Below are 17,713 nucleotides of genomic sequence, written 5' to 3'. Positions count from 1 at the left end.
ATCATGCTTTTGGTGTTGTGTATAGGAACTCTGTCTAACCCAAGCCACGAAAGATCTTCTATATTTTCTCCTAGGAGTTTTATAGTTTTAGCCCCTACATTGGTCTGTGATCAATTTTGAGTTTATTTTTATATATGAGTGAGGTAAGTGTATAAATTCATCTTTTTGCATGCAGATATCCAGTTGTCCCAGCACCATTTGTTGAAAGACTGCAGTTTCCCCTATTGGGTTACCTTGGTACCTTTGTCAAAAATTGGTGGGCTATAAATGTAAGGGTTTAAGACAAATATCGTATGATATCACTTATATGTGGAATCTAAAAAATGATACAAATGAACTTATAAACAAAACAGAAGCAGACTCACAGACATAGAAAACAAACTTATGGTTACCAAAGGGGAAGTGGGGGAGAGGGATAAATTAGGAGTGTGGGATTAGCAGATACACACTACTATATATAAAATAGATAGACAACAAGATCCTACTGTATAGCTCAGGGAACTATATTCAATATCTTATAATAAACTATAATAGAAAAGAATCTGAAAAAGAATATATATATTATAACTGAATATATGTATGTATATGTATAACTGAATCACTTCTCTGTACACCAGAAACTAACAGAACATTGTAAATCGACTATACTTCAAAATAAATAAATTAATTAATTAATTAAAGGGTTTATTTCTAGATTCTCAATTCTGTTCCATTTATCTACATGTCCATCCTTATGGCAGTGCCACACTATCTTGATTAATGTACCTCTGTAGTAAGCTTTGAAATTGGGAAGTGTAAGTTCTCCAACTTTGCTCTTTTTCCAGATCGCTTTGGCGTTTCTGGGTCCTTTGCTTTCCCGTATAAATTTTTGGATCAGCTTGTCAATTTCTGCCAAAATCCTATTGAAATTTTAATAGGAATTGTGTTGAATCTATAGATCAGTTTGAGGAGAATTGCCATTCCAACCCATGAATATAGAATGTCTCTCCATTTATTTAGGGTTCTTTAATTTCTCTCAGCAATATTTTGTAGTTTTCAGTGAATAAATCTCATACTTCCTTTGTCCCTTAAATTTTAAGGTCATTGTTTTATGGACTTTTCTTCTGCTAAATTGAAATCCTGCTGTATGTTCTAATGGCCAAATAAAATAGAAAATTAAAGGGATAGAAGTGGACTTAACATACATAAATGATTTTTTGTTGTTGTTGTTACACTTTATTTATTTATTTATTTATTTTTGGCTGTGTTGGGTCTTCGTTTCTGTGCGTGGTCTTTCTCTAGTTGCGGCGAGTGGGGGCCACTCTTCATCGCGGTGCGCGGGCCTCTCACTGTCGCGGCCTCTCTTGTTGCGGAGCACAGGCTCCAGACGTGCAGGCTCAGTAGTTGTGGCTCACGGGCCTAGTTGCTCCGCGGCATGTGGGATCTTCCCAGACCAGGGCTCGAACCCGTGTCCCCTGCATTGGCAGGCAGATTCCCAACCACTGCACCACCAGGGAAGCCCCATAAATGATATTTTTATGTGAAGGTCAAATGATGTCATGGTTCATTGTATAAATGACAGGTTTCACAGTGGATAAAATGGAGACAAGTGTTGAGAAAATGGAATTATTGCATGGCACACAGAATTTAGGCATCTCCAATCCAACTGAACCTTTGCCTTAAAGTTAGTATTGTATGTGTAAAAGCCAATAAGGCAACATCACCTGTCACAACTCCGTATTTGTTCATTGAAATTGATTGTATATCATTTTTATTTATATTTGTTTATAAATTTGTTTGTATTTTATGTGTTATCAGCATAAAAAATTTATACCTAGTTTTACATTTATTGGCCCAATATTTTTTCCCTTTAATAAGTATCTAGTATGCAACACTGGAAAGCACTGGTTTTAGTTTATTAGTGTACAAAGCATTTTCAGTTCACCATCTTACTGTTCTCACAGCAACCCTGGAGCTTGGGTAAAATAAGGATTCTTAGTATCCCACATTATAAATGACTAAACTAAGATTCACAGAAATTAAGTGATATGTATAATTTTATACATCTATACGTGGCAATTCTGGGATTTAAAATTAGCATTTCAGGCTCCTAATCCCTTACTCTTTTCGCTACATATATCATTGATTATTGATCACTTTCTTAAACCCTGCCAAGGATACAAGAGAAATATAAAATTTAAGTAGGGAGGGAGATAAAACCCATGAAACATGCTAAAAGTAAAGTTAGTATAACAGAGCCCACAGCGCAGACACAAAGTTCTTTTGGCAGCTACAGAATGCAGACAGGTGCATGGACCTGAATAATTGAGTAGGAACAATGCAGAGGATACCTTCAGGCAGCCCAGATCCATGACACCACCCACCCCCTTCAGAAGTGAAGCAATCATTCCCTGCCCACCCCCGACACTGCTGGGAATGTTGCCGGCTGACAGATCTCATCAGAGACCCTCTTTGAGGATTGCCCTAGGTGCCTTCGGCGGAAGAGAGCTGCCTTGCCCAAGGTCATACCTTCCTTAGGGCAGCCCATATCCAGTGTCTGGTTGAAGCTGAGAGCCGATTCTCCCAGCTTGGGTCAACTGTCAAGGGCCAGCCTCGCTCCGAGCTCCCTTACAGGATCAGTGAGGCCTTTGCTGCAGCTGCGTCAGAATTCAGCCTCTCCTTCTGCCCTGTGTTGCTGCCTTTATTCCTTCACAGGGGTTGATCCCCAGAGTGTCCTCAGTAAAGGTCCTTCCTGCTGGTGATCTTCACCTCAGAGTCCGCTTCCTGGGGAACCGACCTGCATCAAATGATCTCTTGAGGTTTCCAGGCAGCAGAAACAACACGAACAAAGGCCTAGAGGCCGCAATGCCTCTCGAGGATGTAGCAGAGAGAAAATGGAATAGTGTTTTTAAAAGCCTAGAAAAAAGTGGCCAGGTGGTGGAGGACTTTGAAAAACACGGTGAAGTATCAGCCTTGATAGAGAACGCTCCAGAAAGCCTGGCTGACCCACCCGCTATATATGTTGCTCCGTGAGAATATTGGAGCTCACCCTGACATTCCTTTTGAAAAGTGAATGCGTAACCCAGATACGTCAGCGCTGGCCTTGGGGCAATAAGTGCTAATCCATCAGTGATCCTGTGAATCGGGCTCTGAAGCTGGAGAGGGAAGATCTGAATTTAAGATCTCCCTTGCCAGCTTTCTACCTGTGTGATTTTAGAGCTTCTGTTCCTCATTTGGAAAATGGATATGATGTGAGGATTGAAATATTCCTAATTTCACTGGCATTTCATTGGTGTCATGTGACAGGAGGCTTCCCTGGCCAAAATAACTGGATGATACTAGGCTAAACTTCGTTCAATGGATTTCTTTACTGTAAGATTTCTCAGTCTTGAATATGCTGCTGTGCCTTGTGATCTCAGAGAGGGGGATGAAATTCAAATCATCTTACCTTAACTTAACAGAAAGATCTTTCCCCACTCCTGACACTTTCCAAGGAGCATCTAATAGGCTTGTGTCCTACTGAAGTCATATTGAGAAACTGGCCCGTCACAGAGTAGGCAGTTAATAAAAGATAAACTGGATTCTATTGATCACCATAGTCTGCCCTGCCTTGGCCTTAAACTAAGTTAGGAATCTCTCAGGAATATGTTAAGACTTCTCAGTGACTCTGGTACTCAAGATCAATGTGGTCTTGCTTATTTAAATTTGGAAAGGTATAATTCACTTCAAGGGTACCTCCAAATCATGACATGTATCTTTTAAAGAATGATACTCTCTCAAGCCTTTAGATTAGGGGGATTCATGGGTTTCCAATGCCTGCACTCTCCATTGGACTGGCGGTGGCCACCATGCTGTGCTGAAACATATGGCGGCTGCCTCGTGGGGACAGAGCAATTTGTTGAGAAGGATGCTGAAGCTGTGTCTGGGCTGTGTGAGCAAGGATGCTCTGATGGATTAGTGATGTCATCTGTTGTCACAGCCTTAGTTACCTTTATTTCAGACCATAGTTAAATTTAACTTACACATTCCTTTACTTTTGGAAGACAGTGGGAGAATAAAGTATACAAACTATCTCAAGTGTGGCATGTTCAAAACCAACTCATCATCATCTTCTCCTCTAACTTGAGTCAGTGCCAGTACCTTTCATCTCAGCTCACGGCAATGGCCACCACCAAGCTACACGTGATTCCTCCCTGCTCTCCATTTGCTATAATCAATCAGTCACCAAGTCTTGTCAGTTTTACCTTCTAAATGTGTCTCAAATCATTCCCCTCCCCATTGCAGCTACTGCCCTAATCCTACAAATGCTATTATCTCTCACCCCAACTGCTACAGCTTCTTCCATCCGGTCTCCCTGCCTCCAGCCCTGCACCCTTTAAATCCTCCCCCAATCTACCTGTCTACCTGTTCAGGTGGGTCTCCTTCTCAAATCCTTTAATGACTTCCTCAGGGTAAAGCCTAACCTAAATGTGGCAGTAGAGGCCTTCCATATCTGGGTCCTTCCCTGTTCTCATTTCATGCTACTGTCTGATGCTCTAAGAGAGCAATATCTCTGACCTGCCTGATTCACATTGTTTCTAGCTTCCATGCCTTTGCTTCTGCTGTACCCTCTGCCTGAAATGTTTCCTCCACCCTGTTCACTCTGCCCGTTACTTGCCCAGTTAAATTCCTACTCATTGCTGAAACTCAGCTCAGCCATCGCTAACTACAGAAAACCTTTCCTGACCCCTCCTTCCTCCAGACTTGGTTAGGTGCCCTAACCTGTGACATCTATTATGTATAAATAGCATAAATCTGTAATGTATAGTATGACTGTCTGTTTATGTGTCTGTCTGCACTTTGAAAATGGGGTTTGTGTTATTTCATCTCTAGTCCTTGCACCTGTTAACATAACTGCTTTATCTAAAACATTCAATAGATAATGTGTGGACCAACTGAAGGAATTAAATATCTATGATGAATAAAACTAAGCTAACAGCAGCCCATGCACATCAAAAATATAACCCATACTCAGGTAAAAAATTTTCTTTGTGGATTAAGAACAATTGCCATGCCTGGCTGGTGAGGTTTGAGAGAGGAAAGCGAGCAATGGGTTTCACAAGAGAGAGTAGCAGAGTCTAATACCTTAAGCGTCACATAAAGCAACGTGGACACTGAATTGCATCTGGTTTCCAGGGAAAGAAAGTCACTCTGAGAAGTGCTTAGCCGGGTTTAAAGTAATTTTCCCACTTTTGTGTGGCCGTTTTGGTGTTGGACCCTATCTGTACTTCGTGGCTGACTTTTTAAAAATGCCTACAATTCGGCTCATTTTTCTCGTGGATTACTGTAAAAAGAACACCTTCTTACTACTGATTAGATCAGATTTAAGTTAACTTGTGTGACCCTATGGTGAATGACCGAGTGGATTAAAACGTGTTTTCAACTAAAGCATTTTTTATGACAACAGAGGAGGAATTGAGTGTAGCCTGTCACCTTCTGGTTAAATTCCTTATTGTACTTTTGTCACTGTATTTTTACTATGGCCAGGACTTCTGCCAGTGACAGCCTCTAAGCCTTGATTTTTGAATGGCCCCGGGAATATGGACTTCCAGACTCTCTCTAGCGCCCTCATTTGTTTTGATTTTCCTTTTTATACGCATATACCCACAATATGCCACAGTCCAGGAACTCGAATTTAAAATAAACATGCAGTCCTCTCACACTCGTCTGATGGTGAGACCCTCAGCAACTGTGGTCGACTGAAGCCTAGACACACATCCTAAACTCAGACAACCCACTGAATGGTCAGCAGCAAAAGAGGGTTTACTAAGTCGTATATGTCACACTCAAGTAGGACAGGAGTGCGTAAAGAGGTAAGCTACAATTGTGTGGCAATTTCACTCGTCCTCAAATGATGCTAAATGAAAAAAACACTTTACACCAAGGTAATAGTTTCAGTGCTCTTATCACGTGGCCCCCAGGCAGAGCACTGTGTCTCATGCTAAAGTTCTAGGGATAAAAAGCAATTGAAAAGCTGTAAACAATAGCTGGGGATACTTTCAACTGGGGACAATAACACTCTGAGATTCAAAATCAAAGTGGACAGAGTGTGCAAATAGTGCAGCAAGTCTGATCACTCTTATGCCTCCTGAACATTTTGTCATCAGCATCTCTCCCTGCTCCCCTCTTGTTTCCTAATCACCTCAGGTTCGTGTCCTCTTCCCCAGGAAGGGGCAGCATGGCGCCGTGGGCACAGCACTGTCTGGGAGTCTGCTGGGCCTTTGTGTGTCCCTAGGGCAGCCTGCGGTGGGGGAATCACTGCCACCACCATCAGCCTCCTCAGCACCAGGAGCTGTGCCAGGTGCTTGGCACTTGTGATCTTGTGCAGCCCTCATAACCACACTGCAAGGAGGCACTGAGGCTTGGAGGAGCCAAGCTACCTGCCCAAGGACACAGACAGAGGATCAGGCATGGCTGGCCCAGAGGCCTGCTCTGGTCTGTGCTAACATCATAGATCCTTTTCCTTCCTGGCAACTGAAGACTTTTTTTACATTAACAAAATTGTATGTTATAGGCTCATAATTTAAACATGAAAAATGTTTAAATGTGTGGTCCTTACATGTCCTTATCTGTCTTAGTTATCTATTGCTTTGTAACCGTTTACTATAAAATTTAATAGTTTAAAACAACAAACATTTATTATCTCACAGTTTCTGATGGTCGGAAATTTGGGAGCTGCTTAGCTGGGAGGTTCTGGCTCAGGGTCTTTTGTGAGGTTCAGTCAGAATGTCCGTGGGGCTGTAGTCATCCAAAGGCTTGACTGAGGCTGGAGAGTCCTCTTCCCAGATGGCTTACTCACATGGCTGAAGGCTGGAGGCCTCAGTTCCTCATCATGTGGCCCTCCCCATAGGCTGCCTGGGTGTTCTTGCAACTTGGCTGCTAAGCTCCCCCAGTGCAAGTGAATGGGGAGAGAGAAGAGAGAGAGAGAGAGAGAGAAAGCAAATATATCTTTTTTAACCTAGTCTCTGAAGTAGCTGGTGTGTCACTTCTGCTTTTTTTTTTTTTTTTTTCTATTCTATACTAGAAAGTCACTAAGTTCAGCCCACACTCAAGGGAAAGAGAATGAGCCTCCACCTCTTCAAAGGGAGAGTATCAGACAATTTGTGGACATATTTTAAACCACCCCACTCTCTCTAACCCATATCCATACATCTCTTAAGGCAAGCAAAACAGAAGAAACCCCCATCACTAAAAAAGCAAATTGCTTTGCTCTTTCTCTGTTTGACTTTGTCTTGCATGTTCTGACCACCCAGTGCCTCCAGTTTCCTATCCCTAAACTGCTATCTAAGGAAATGGTTTTTTCCATAGCAGAGAAATCTTTACTTTTCCAAGGAATTTACAAGGACTGGAAAATACGGAGATACAGCTTATCCTCTTGATTAAGCCCTGACTTTGGGGGCTATCTCGAATCTGTCTCCCACTCTTTGTCCTGCAGGCCAGTGGCGTAAGGGGGGCTGAGCTGGTGCCTGGGGCACCCCACAGATTATTCCCCACATGACTTTCTCTTCCTGTCTCCTAGGTGAGGCCTGGGGCTCAGGGTGGGGCTTAGCCACCCCCCCCCATGACCTGGTACCCCCCCCCACCCTCAGGGCAGATGGCTCAGGTAATCAGGTCCTGGGAACCATCTCTCTCTGGGCCAGTTGGTCTTAGTTGGGATTGGTCAGTTATTTCCAGGTTTGAATGAAGGCTGTGTTGGTTACCAGGGTCACACTCCAGACAACCTGGACAGCTCTCTGATGGCCATTCCCAGCTCTCTGCCCAGAGTCCAGGTGGACATTCCATAAAAAGACTTCAGTGGTTCTAGGAGGGAAACCCCAAGGTTAATGTATTTTAAAGTGATTTTCTCCGAGTAAGAGAGCAGAACCAGTTCTAGAATCAAGTTGTTTTTACCTTTCCCCTCTGCACCTACCTTAATCAGAATAAGTATTAGGAACTTCTGCCACTTAAAGGTAAATCAGACACCAAGACTAAACACTTGAAATTATGATTTCTTCCTGTGAGAGGAAATGATTAAAATTTCTTAAAATTATAATTACAGACAAGTTATTCTTAAAGAAAAATGTATATGTATATATATTTTCAAATGAATTTATCAGTAGAGTGTAGCCTATTTTAAAATCTTTAGCTTTCATTCTGTCTGAAATTAAATGAATCTTACCCTAAAGCGGTACAGGCAGTTACCTAGAGCAAGGTAACTGAAACCTGAAGAAAAGTAAGAAAAGAAGGAAAGTGTGTGCCTCTGTTGGATCATTCATTCAAGGAATGTCTATTAAGGTGACTGCTATATGTGAGGCAGTTTTCTAGGTGCTGGAGACAGCTGTAAACAAAACAGTCCCTGTGGCCCTAAAGCTGAAATGATACCAGGAGTTAAACAATAAACAAATAAGCACATATATAGTATTTTCAATGTGGTAAAGTACTATGGAGGAAAATAAAGCAGAGCTGGGGGGTGGGGAGTGCGGGGGGCAAGGAGAGGCATTGAGGTGGGATTACCACGACTTCAGACAGGGTGGTCAGGGAAGGCCTCGCTGCTAAGGCAGCATTTGAGGGGAGATCTGGAGAAAGTGTGGGAGCAAGTCACAGGCTGTGTGGGGCAAGAGAGTTCCAAGCATGAGAAGCAGAGTGCTTAACTTGATCAAGGGCTAATGAAGAGGGCTTTGTGGCAGGAACTGAGTGAGTAAAGGAAAGAACGGGCCCACGAGTGCTGGGAGGCCGATGAGAGGTCTTTGTGGGCTCCGAGCAGGGATTTGGTTTCTACTCTGACTGAGATGGAGGCTATGAGAGGGTTTTGAGCAGACCTGAAAAGTGATGCAATCAAATTATCTGTTAGAAGAATTAACTCTGTCTATTTTGTTGAGGGTAGACCAAGGCGGAAGAAATTGGAAGGACAGAAGCAGAACATCTGAGTAGAAGACCTTTGTAATGATCCAGGTGGGAGATAGTGATGGTTCACAGCAGAATGGTAGGAATGGAGGTGGTGAGAAGTGGGCAGATTGTGGCTATAGTTGAAAGTCCAGCCAAAGAGGATTTGCTGGCGGGTGCTGGGATGTGAGGGGCAGGGAAGAGTCAAGGATGATCCCCAGAGTTTAGGCCTGATGAACTAGAAGCATGGAGCTGTCAGTTACTAAAATGGGGAAGAACAGGTGGAAGAGTTGCAGGAGTTCAGGGTTGGGAGAGATCAGGAGTTCGTTTTAGGTTTGATAAACGTAAGATACTTATGAAACGTGCAAGTGGAAATGGCGCGTGGGCAGTCAGATAAAGGAGTCTGGACTTCAGGAAATGGTCCAGGCTAGAGGTGTAAGTTTTGGAGTCAGCAGCCAAGAGGCTGGTTGACATTTCCAAGAGAGTGAGTTCAGATAGAGAAGATACCCGAGGACTGAGCCTTGGGTATTCTAGTGCAGCACTGCCCAATAGAACGTTCTGTGATGATGGAAATGTTCTCTATCTACCCTGTCCAGTACAGTAGCCACTAGATGTGGCTATTGAGCACTTAGGAACTAAGGAACTAAAACTGTAATTTAATTTAATTCAAATTTAAATTGCCACACATAGCTAGCTAGTGGCTACCATATTGGACAGTGCAGCTCCAGTAGGTTAAAGTGGAAGAAATGAGGAGGGATCCGCAGAGGACAGGCCTTTAATGTAGGAAAAGAACCAGGAGAGAATGTTGTCTAGGAAGCTGGCAGTGTTGACTATTGTTCACAGATCTAGTATGAGAAAGACTGGGACTTGTTCTTGGGATTTAGGAAGGCGTAGCCATTTCAATGGCACGGGGGAGACGAAAGCCTCCTCGCTGGAGGGTGTTCAATAGGAAATAAAGAGCAGAGAGAAATTGTAGACAGTGAGTCTGGACAGCTCTCTGAAGGAGTGTTGTGGTTGTCTAGGAGAGTGTGGGAGTGAGTGGATGGAGAGATATAGAGGAGACCAGGCAGCGCTGAGGGCGCCCTTGGGGTTAGTGGTCATGAATTTAAAGTGAGATCAGTTAGTATGGTTGTGTATTTTTCTCCAGCCGAGCATATCAGCCTGGGAACAGGCACGGAGTAGCAAAGAGCTGAATTATCCACAGTTGGACCTTAACCAGAGGAGTGTGAAGTGAGAGGGGCAAGTGAGAGGGGCAAGTGAGAAGCAGAGAGAGAGTCGGTGGCTGCAGCAATGGGCCATGGAGTCTTCGATGTTGTAGAGAGAGAAGGGAGGACATGATGGGAGAGAGGGATGGTAGAAAGGTGGGCAGGAAATGGGGTATAGGGCCCAGTGCAGTTGAAGAATTGTTGGAATTAGAATACTAGGGAGAGTTAGCTGGAGTGATGAGGCGAGATTGATGGAGAATAGGAGGCTTGGTCAGTGATGGCAAGGTCAGGATAAGATCATGGGAGCAGGTATAACTGAGATAGAATGGAAGAAGAAGGAGTCAAGGAATTTACAGGCCAAGATATTAGAGGGATTGTCTAGCAAACATGGAAACTCCTTGGAAGTATAACAGGTCTCACATCGGAGAGGGACTCCTCAAGGCATGAGGCAGAGTAACCTGGGGAGGAATAGGTGACTAACCAGGAGGGCTAGCTAGGGGTGACTGAGGGCTCTGATGGTGGGAGAGTCAGAGCAGGGTGTTAGGGAGAGCAACAGTGGTCTGGAAGCAGGAGATGAGCAGGAAGACGCCTCCCATCCAACAGGCCCTTTAGCAAGAGGGAGGTGGGCAGGAAAAGAGCTGTAGGGGAGACAGTGCCTTCAGGGACTGTTAGAGCAAGACAGTGAAGCGGGCCCCCTGGAAACGCTGTGGAGGACTTTGGGAGCTGGAGGGGGCTTTACAGAGCCATTGAGGGAGCGTAACTAAGGGTGAAAAGACCTTGCGGTAAGGTTGATGATGTGTCTCCAAGACAGACAGTGAGGGGAACGCTGCTAGTGTTGGAAGCAGGGGGAGGGTTCTTGCCCAGAGCACACAGACCTCTGGGGTCTTTGGGCTGATAGCAGTGGAGGATGAGTGGTCTTAAGCGGAGGATGTGGGTCAGGAGAGAAATCCCCTCCAGAATTACAGGACAGCCCCAGGTGTCCTGTGGTGTCTGCATCCCTTACCCCACTCTTTCTAAACTTAAGGCGGTTAAGCTTAAACTCATCATTGACCTCAGCTAGCTTCTGTTTCTGCAGTGTGGACTTAATCCCACGCTGGAGCAAGAAAGAATAGCGCCAGTGTCAGGGCCAGCTCGGGGCCCAGCAGCTGGCATGTGGTGGGTGCTTGGTAAAGGTCATTTTCCTCTTCTCCTCCTCAGCAGCCTCTGAAATTCCATTTCCTCTCCTACTGAGGGAAGTTACATCTTTCCATTGATATTCGCATGCCAAAATCAAAGATACTTTTTCTTTGTATCTGAGAACCCATGTAATTCTCAAAGGAAATGTCTGTATGTCTGGTTCTCTCTCCTCCCCCATCTGCCACCCAGGACGGGTGTCGTGGGCATGTAACCTCTGCAGTTAGCAAAGGGCCCTGGACTTCAAGGGGACCAGCTCTTGGCTTCACGCTCTGCTGCTGCCATCCTGAAATTCTTAATAATTTTTGAACAAAGGGTCCCCGTTTTCATTTTTCACAGGGCCCTGCAGAGTATGTCGCTGGCCCTGTACTTATTCCAACCCCTAAAAGAACAAATAACAGGTAAAAATGACCATGGAGGGGTCAGGCCATTGGATTTATCATCCCGTCCACATGTCAACATTTCAGTGATGAAGGGTCATTTGCAAATAATGAAAACACCCTAACCATATCATTTGTAAATAAGAAAATAATTGAGTGCATCTGAAATCTTATGAACGCCCCATTTTTAATCATCTATTTTTTTCAACATTAAGAACCAGCATCACTTTCAAAAGGATTCTTCATTTATTGTCATTACCCCCATGTATTAATACATTAAAAATCTGAAAGTTATTCTTAACTCCAAGTGAAGCATGACTGAATTATTATCACGCCAAACAGAGCATTGAATCCTTCCCTTGGAGCCTTTCTTACCTGCTTGTAGGAACTCTCTTGTCTTTACAGGAGACATCCATTTCCTATAGTGTGTACAGTCAATAGCAATAGCCTTTGGGGAAGGAAAGAGATAACGGGGCAGGGCAGGTATGCATACCAGTTATTTATGTGGGGATAGAGGCCATACCTGCCTCATCCTCTCACTGTCTGGGAAAAGCAGAGTCCCTACATAGATTAAGGCATCAATCCTGGATTATGGTGACTTGTGCTAAATGAAGAGACCTCTCGGGTTTCCCAGATTCAGCAGTGCCAGACCTGTGCTCTTTGCATCCTTTGACCGGATTCATGATTAATTTATCATCGAGACAAGGCAAGTGAGTGCCTGGAGTCCTAAAACTTGGGTAGCTCCTTTTCTGTGGAGATCACCATCAGTGATGGCGCTGTGCTGTAGAACAGTAAGTATTTTCTATGGAGATCACGCATTAGGATTAGAGAGACTCCAGCCACATCCAGCATTTCTTCTTCAAACAGTAGAATACTTTCGGGAAAACCACAGCCTAAATTGTAGCTTATTGCTTGTTTTTAAGCTGTCATTTTTGTTTGTTTTCCTCTAAGAAAACAAATGTGCTAATTTTTTTCTTTTTATGCCTTTTATTTTCCAGCCTAAATCTCCATGGGAGGCAGGCAAATTTTTAAATGTCAGTCTTTCATAAACCCAGTTCATCTTCCTACCGGTCATTTTGCATCTTATTCTTTTGGTTAGAAAACTAGTTGGGACTCTTTATCATCCTTAAATATAAGAATTCTGACTTTGTACACTTATCAATATCCTTTTTTTTTGGGTGTACAAGTTGCCGGTGGTAAATTGAGAAGGGAGGAAAAAACCCCACTAGGCTGTTTCCTTTTTTTTCTTACTAATTTTGGATTCAATTGGAGGCGGTAGTCTAGTGAATGCACTTTAGTATGTGTTAACCTTACATGGGGAGCTATAAATGATTATTTTTGCCGTCAGGTCCAGCTGACAGTCAGTCCTGTCCCTGAGGCAAATCTACAAGGTGAGGGGCCCCTCTGAGCCTGCCAGAGCCACAGTTCATAGTGAGGAGGGAAATGCAGCCAGGAGGCCTCACCCGGCTGACAGACTGGCCATCACCCACTTAGCTGTCCAGGTGAGGCTTCCCCTGCTGTCTTGAGATGAGGAGGTGGCTACTTGACCAGCTTTGCCACAGTGATGAACTAATAGCCGCTGATCGCAGGCACTGTCCTGCCCTGGGTCCCAAGGCCTGATATGAAAGAACTTCAAGGATTTCATTCATTCATTTCTTCAAATATTTGTTGGACACCAGCTATATGCCTGGCACTGTGCTAGATGCTGGATGGACAACAGCAGACATGATGGATGAAGCATACTGTCTACTGGAGCAAGGCAACATTATACATCCCACAAGTTAACAGGTACACATTGTGGTAAGCGCTAAGAAAGAAAACATAGTGTGCCAAGTGAACCTGAAGCAGGTCCTTATTTAGCCTGGGGGCTAAGGAAAGGCCTCCAACTTGAAGCCAGAGATGGTACTCCCGCGAGGGGCGTCCGGGTTGAGAAACACGTCCTAAGAAGTCCCTGAGGCAGCAGCAATCTTGGCTTTTCTAGGAAACTGAAAGGCAGCTAGTGTGCCCAGAGCTAGGTAAGCAAGAATGTGAGAGGCACAAAGGAAGCCTAGAGGGTAGAGCAGAAGCAACGTTAGGGATTTAGGATTTCAGCCTAAATGTTGTGGGAAACCACTGAGGAGTTTTAAGCCAAGATGTGACATAATCTGACTTATGTTTCTAGAAGTATTTTTCATTCACAAAAGGGAAGTCTGCCAGCACTTAGTTTTGTATAACAACTTGGGAACTAGATCGAGAAAGCACGCAGCTACGGAGACTATCAAATCAGGGGCAGCTGCCTGAGTGAATGAGGCTAAATTTCTTTTAAAGTGACGTTTTATAAATTTATGCCATTTATGCCTAAAATTAGGGTCATAGGTCTGATCGCCTCAGTTGTAGACAGCTCTGCTGAAGAAATCACTTCGTCCTTTGGAAAACGAATTTGATTTTAAAGCCCTCAAAACAAGACCCAAGTAGCTTAAACCATCTGTATAAACTTCCACCACTGTCTGTCTGCAAAGCAGACATGAGCCTTTTCAGCGGGCTGCTATTCCTCAAGTTACACTGGGGGTCAGAGGCGATGAGAGGAGGAGAGGAATCATGGGCGTCTAGGCAAAAATGGATTGTGTTTATTTTCCTTTTCTTCCCCCTCTTTGACTGAATGGCAGGAATGAGAACAAGTGAACTCTACCTTCTCATAGCGTCATCTCTGATGAGGGGAGAGAGGGGAGAGGAGTGAGGTAAACAGGTATTCTAGGAGGCACGAGACAGCAGAAGGACTGCTAATTTCTCTCTTGGCTTTCTTAGTAAATAATGAAAAAGCCCAAGCACTTAACAAGCAGCGGACGTTTTGTTGACCCAGCTTATGTGTCTGAAAGAGGCTCTCTTTGCTATTCCCAAAGGAAAACTGGTTAAATTAGGGAGTTTTAGAACACTTGGGATTAATGTGCAGATTAACTTTACTGCTTATGAATAACCCATGACTGATCTTTTTTAAAAAAATTTTATTAAAATATAGTTGATTTACAATGTTGTGTTAATTTCAAGTGTACAGTAAAGTGATTCAGTTATACATATATATAAATATATATTCTTTTTTACATTCTCTTCTATTATAGGTTATTATAAGATATTGAGAAGAGTTCCCTGTGCTATACAGTAGGACCTTGTTGTTTATCTATTTTATATATAGTAGTGTGTATCTGTTAATCCCAGACTCCTAATTTATCCCTCTCCCACCCCTTTGGTAACCATGTTTGTTTTCTATGTCTGTGATCTGTTTTGGAAATAAGTTCATTTATATCTTTTTTTTAGATTCCACATATAAGTGATATCATATGATATTTGTCTTTCTCTGAACCCATGACTGATCTTAACCCTTAACGAGTTCACGCCTTGTCCACTGTTTGGAGTAGCACAATTTCCTAACCAGTACCTTTATATTGTGAAAGAATTTATTTCTAGAAGATGAGAAACTTTCTTAATTCAGTAGCTTTAAGATAAAGCAAGTTAATGAGATCATTCAATAATATTCTGACATTTTTATTATACTTCAAAATACTTTTTAGACTAGTGTTTTGTCTCCTGCCTTTTAGCAACTAAAATCACCTCTTTTGAGGTGCGAGAATGAGAAAGATTATAAAACCATTCCAGATTGCTGTTTAACTGGCCCTGGGAAAGCTGGTTAGAGAATTTACCTGAGGAAGCTCTTAAGTACTAAATCCCATTATAACTAGTTGCATTTCAACACTACTCTTGTATTGAGGGGGAAGAAAAGATTTAAAGACCACTAAAGAGTTTTAATAGTTCCTTAGAGATTATGTTGAGTTTAATCCTAAATTATTATGCCTCTGACCTGTGTTCAATGGTAAAGTAGGAATATATGTCAGTTGGTGAACAGGTAGTTTTCAGAAGAGATATATACTCATAAATTATTATGTTTCCCTTATTTTCATTATTTTTGTTTTCTATGAAATAAATTTTTGAAAATAGTAGCTCTAACTTTCATAATAAACTAAAATTTCATAATAAACTCATAATCTATGTGTTTAAGTTTTGAAATACTTTTTCCCACAGTCAATGTAAAAAGAAAAGTTGAAAATCACCGCCTTTCATTACATTTATATTAGGAAAGACCTTAAATTGAAAGCAGATAGTTTTTGTGGACCTACCAAGTGCTAATATATAATGTGATTGATATTTTGTTTTGTGGTTGATGTTGCTGATTTGGAAGCTTCATCATGTAAAATAAACTTGATTTTAAAGGACAACCATATGGTAGCCTGAAAGAGGGGGGCAGAGTGGGGGTTACAAGGAGATGATAGTTTGTGAATAAACCCATTTTATAGATTAGGAAATAGAGGCTCTTACATATGAAGTTGCCCAAGAGAATACATCTAGTCAGAGGCACGGTCGATCCCAGAACCCAGGCCTATGAATCCTGGTTCAAGGCTCCATCCATTCCGGAACCATCAAAGATAGCCTAGATTGTAATTTTGGATATATTAACATTAGTGTGACTTTTATACTCTTTTATTAATGAAGACTTATGTATTTATATTTATAACTGGTATTAAAAATATCATTGAAATGTCAGTAGGACAGTGGAGCATATTTTTAACATTATTTTTGTTCTCTAATCCTATTCGTAGTTTGAACTGATTGCAAAACACAGTTGTCCACTAGAGGTCACCTTTCTTCAAGATGAGGGTCGGTTCCCTTCCCTAATACTCTTGAGTCTGGTTTTAAATCAACAACCACCTGAGAGAGATAAACAGCCTTTTTTGTCGTCAGGAAGTTCATGTGTTGCTTTAACTAAATGCACTTATATTGGTAGGTAAGGCTATCAGTGGGGATGAAGGGGAGGTGTGCTCCCTTCTTCCCCTATACGCGCACACACACACACACACACACACACACACTTTGTGTGAGGTCTGGCTTGGCCCCTCTTGACAGACCAACTTATGTTTCTTTGGAAACTCTTGTGTTAGCCCTGGCAGGTTTATACTACCTTTCACTTTTTCTGCCACTGCTCTCTCTGACTACAAAGCCAGAGACTAAATGAAGACTAAAAGAAATGGTCCTTAAACATTGGCACAATTTGGGATGAAACCATGTAGACTTCACCCAAATTTATCTATGAGTCAGTTACTATTTTTCTGCAGTGTGTGAATTTCAGTCAGGGTTGGCCAGAGAGTACTATGGGGAGAGGGCTAGGACTGTGTCCAATAAACAAGCACTTTGGCAGATTCTATTGAAATAGAAACCATCTCAATATTCTAGAGGGAGAGGGAGGCTACGGCTACAGCACTGCCTGATGCATCAGATTTCAAACTATCTGTAGAAACCCAGAGCTGCTGGAGGTATTTTTAGAGGTTCATTTGCACCTATTATATGAACTGCTAAACACCTCAGCCCCTAAAAAATCAAATTGGAAATTAAAGAGTTCTGAGATGTGAAAGCAATTCAGAATAGAGATGCAAATGAGATTGTGAGGCTCTGGGCATTTGGAGAAGAGTTGTCCTGTAAAGCCGTGGTGAGAAGCATATAACAACATTTCAGCCCAAATTGTAGGGATTCATTCCCTCATATCTGTGCAGAGAACTTCTCTCCGCCCCCTTTTCTGACATCAGCATATTAATTTATCCTGCCAGGTTAAGTAGTCTTTTACAGTTCTCAAAACTGAACTTGTAAATGTGTTATTGACTGTGGAGGTGGTGGCTCTGTACTGGTCTTGCTGAAAGTTCGTGCCCGTGCATGTCCAGGTGGGAAAAATGATCTGGGCTGTCCAAGAGGCCCAGCTGGGTTCAGTGCCAGGTTAGGGGCGGCACATCTGTTTGGCACATTCCACATCAAGCCTAACAGGTGGATTGTGCAAATCACAAGTGAATGCCCAATGTATCAAACGAGGAGGTCTGGTTCCTGGTTGATGACGTATTGTCAGTTTGGGTCGTCTGTCTTTTCTTATCTTGTTTTTAATAAGAAATGTGAGCAGTTGCTGTATGTTATTAGCAAACCAATTTTGAAATAAATTTCTTGTGACTTTGCTTTCAAGCTCCCAGACATGTTTAATGAAGACTATCCGGAGATTGCAGCATA

At 42.7% G+C, this 17,713-nt stretch overlaps 1 protein-coding gene across 7 annotated transcripts in view; it reads left to right on the top strand.

Moving 5' to 3' along the window:
* Positions 1 to 17,713, top strand: part of SCHIP1 (schwannomin interacting protein 1) — an 801,544-nt gene that overhangs the window by 721,134 nt on the left and 62,697 nt on the right. The window lies entirely within an intron of this gene.

Source organism: Eubalaena glacialis, chromosome 6 (genome assembly GCF_028564815.1).
Source record: "Eubalaena glacialis isolate mEubGla1 chromosome 6, mEubGla1.1.hap2.+ XY, whole genome shotgun sequence".
Taxonomy (NCBI): Eukaryota; Metazoa; Chordata; class Mammalia; order Artiodactyla; family Balaenidae; genus Eubalaena; species Eubalaena glacialis.
This window is presented reverse-complemented; position numbering and strand designations above follow the sequence as displayed.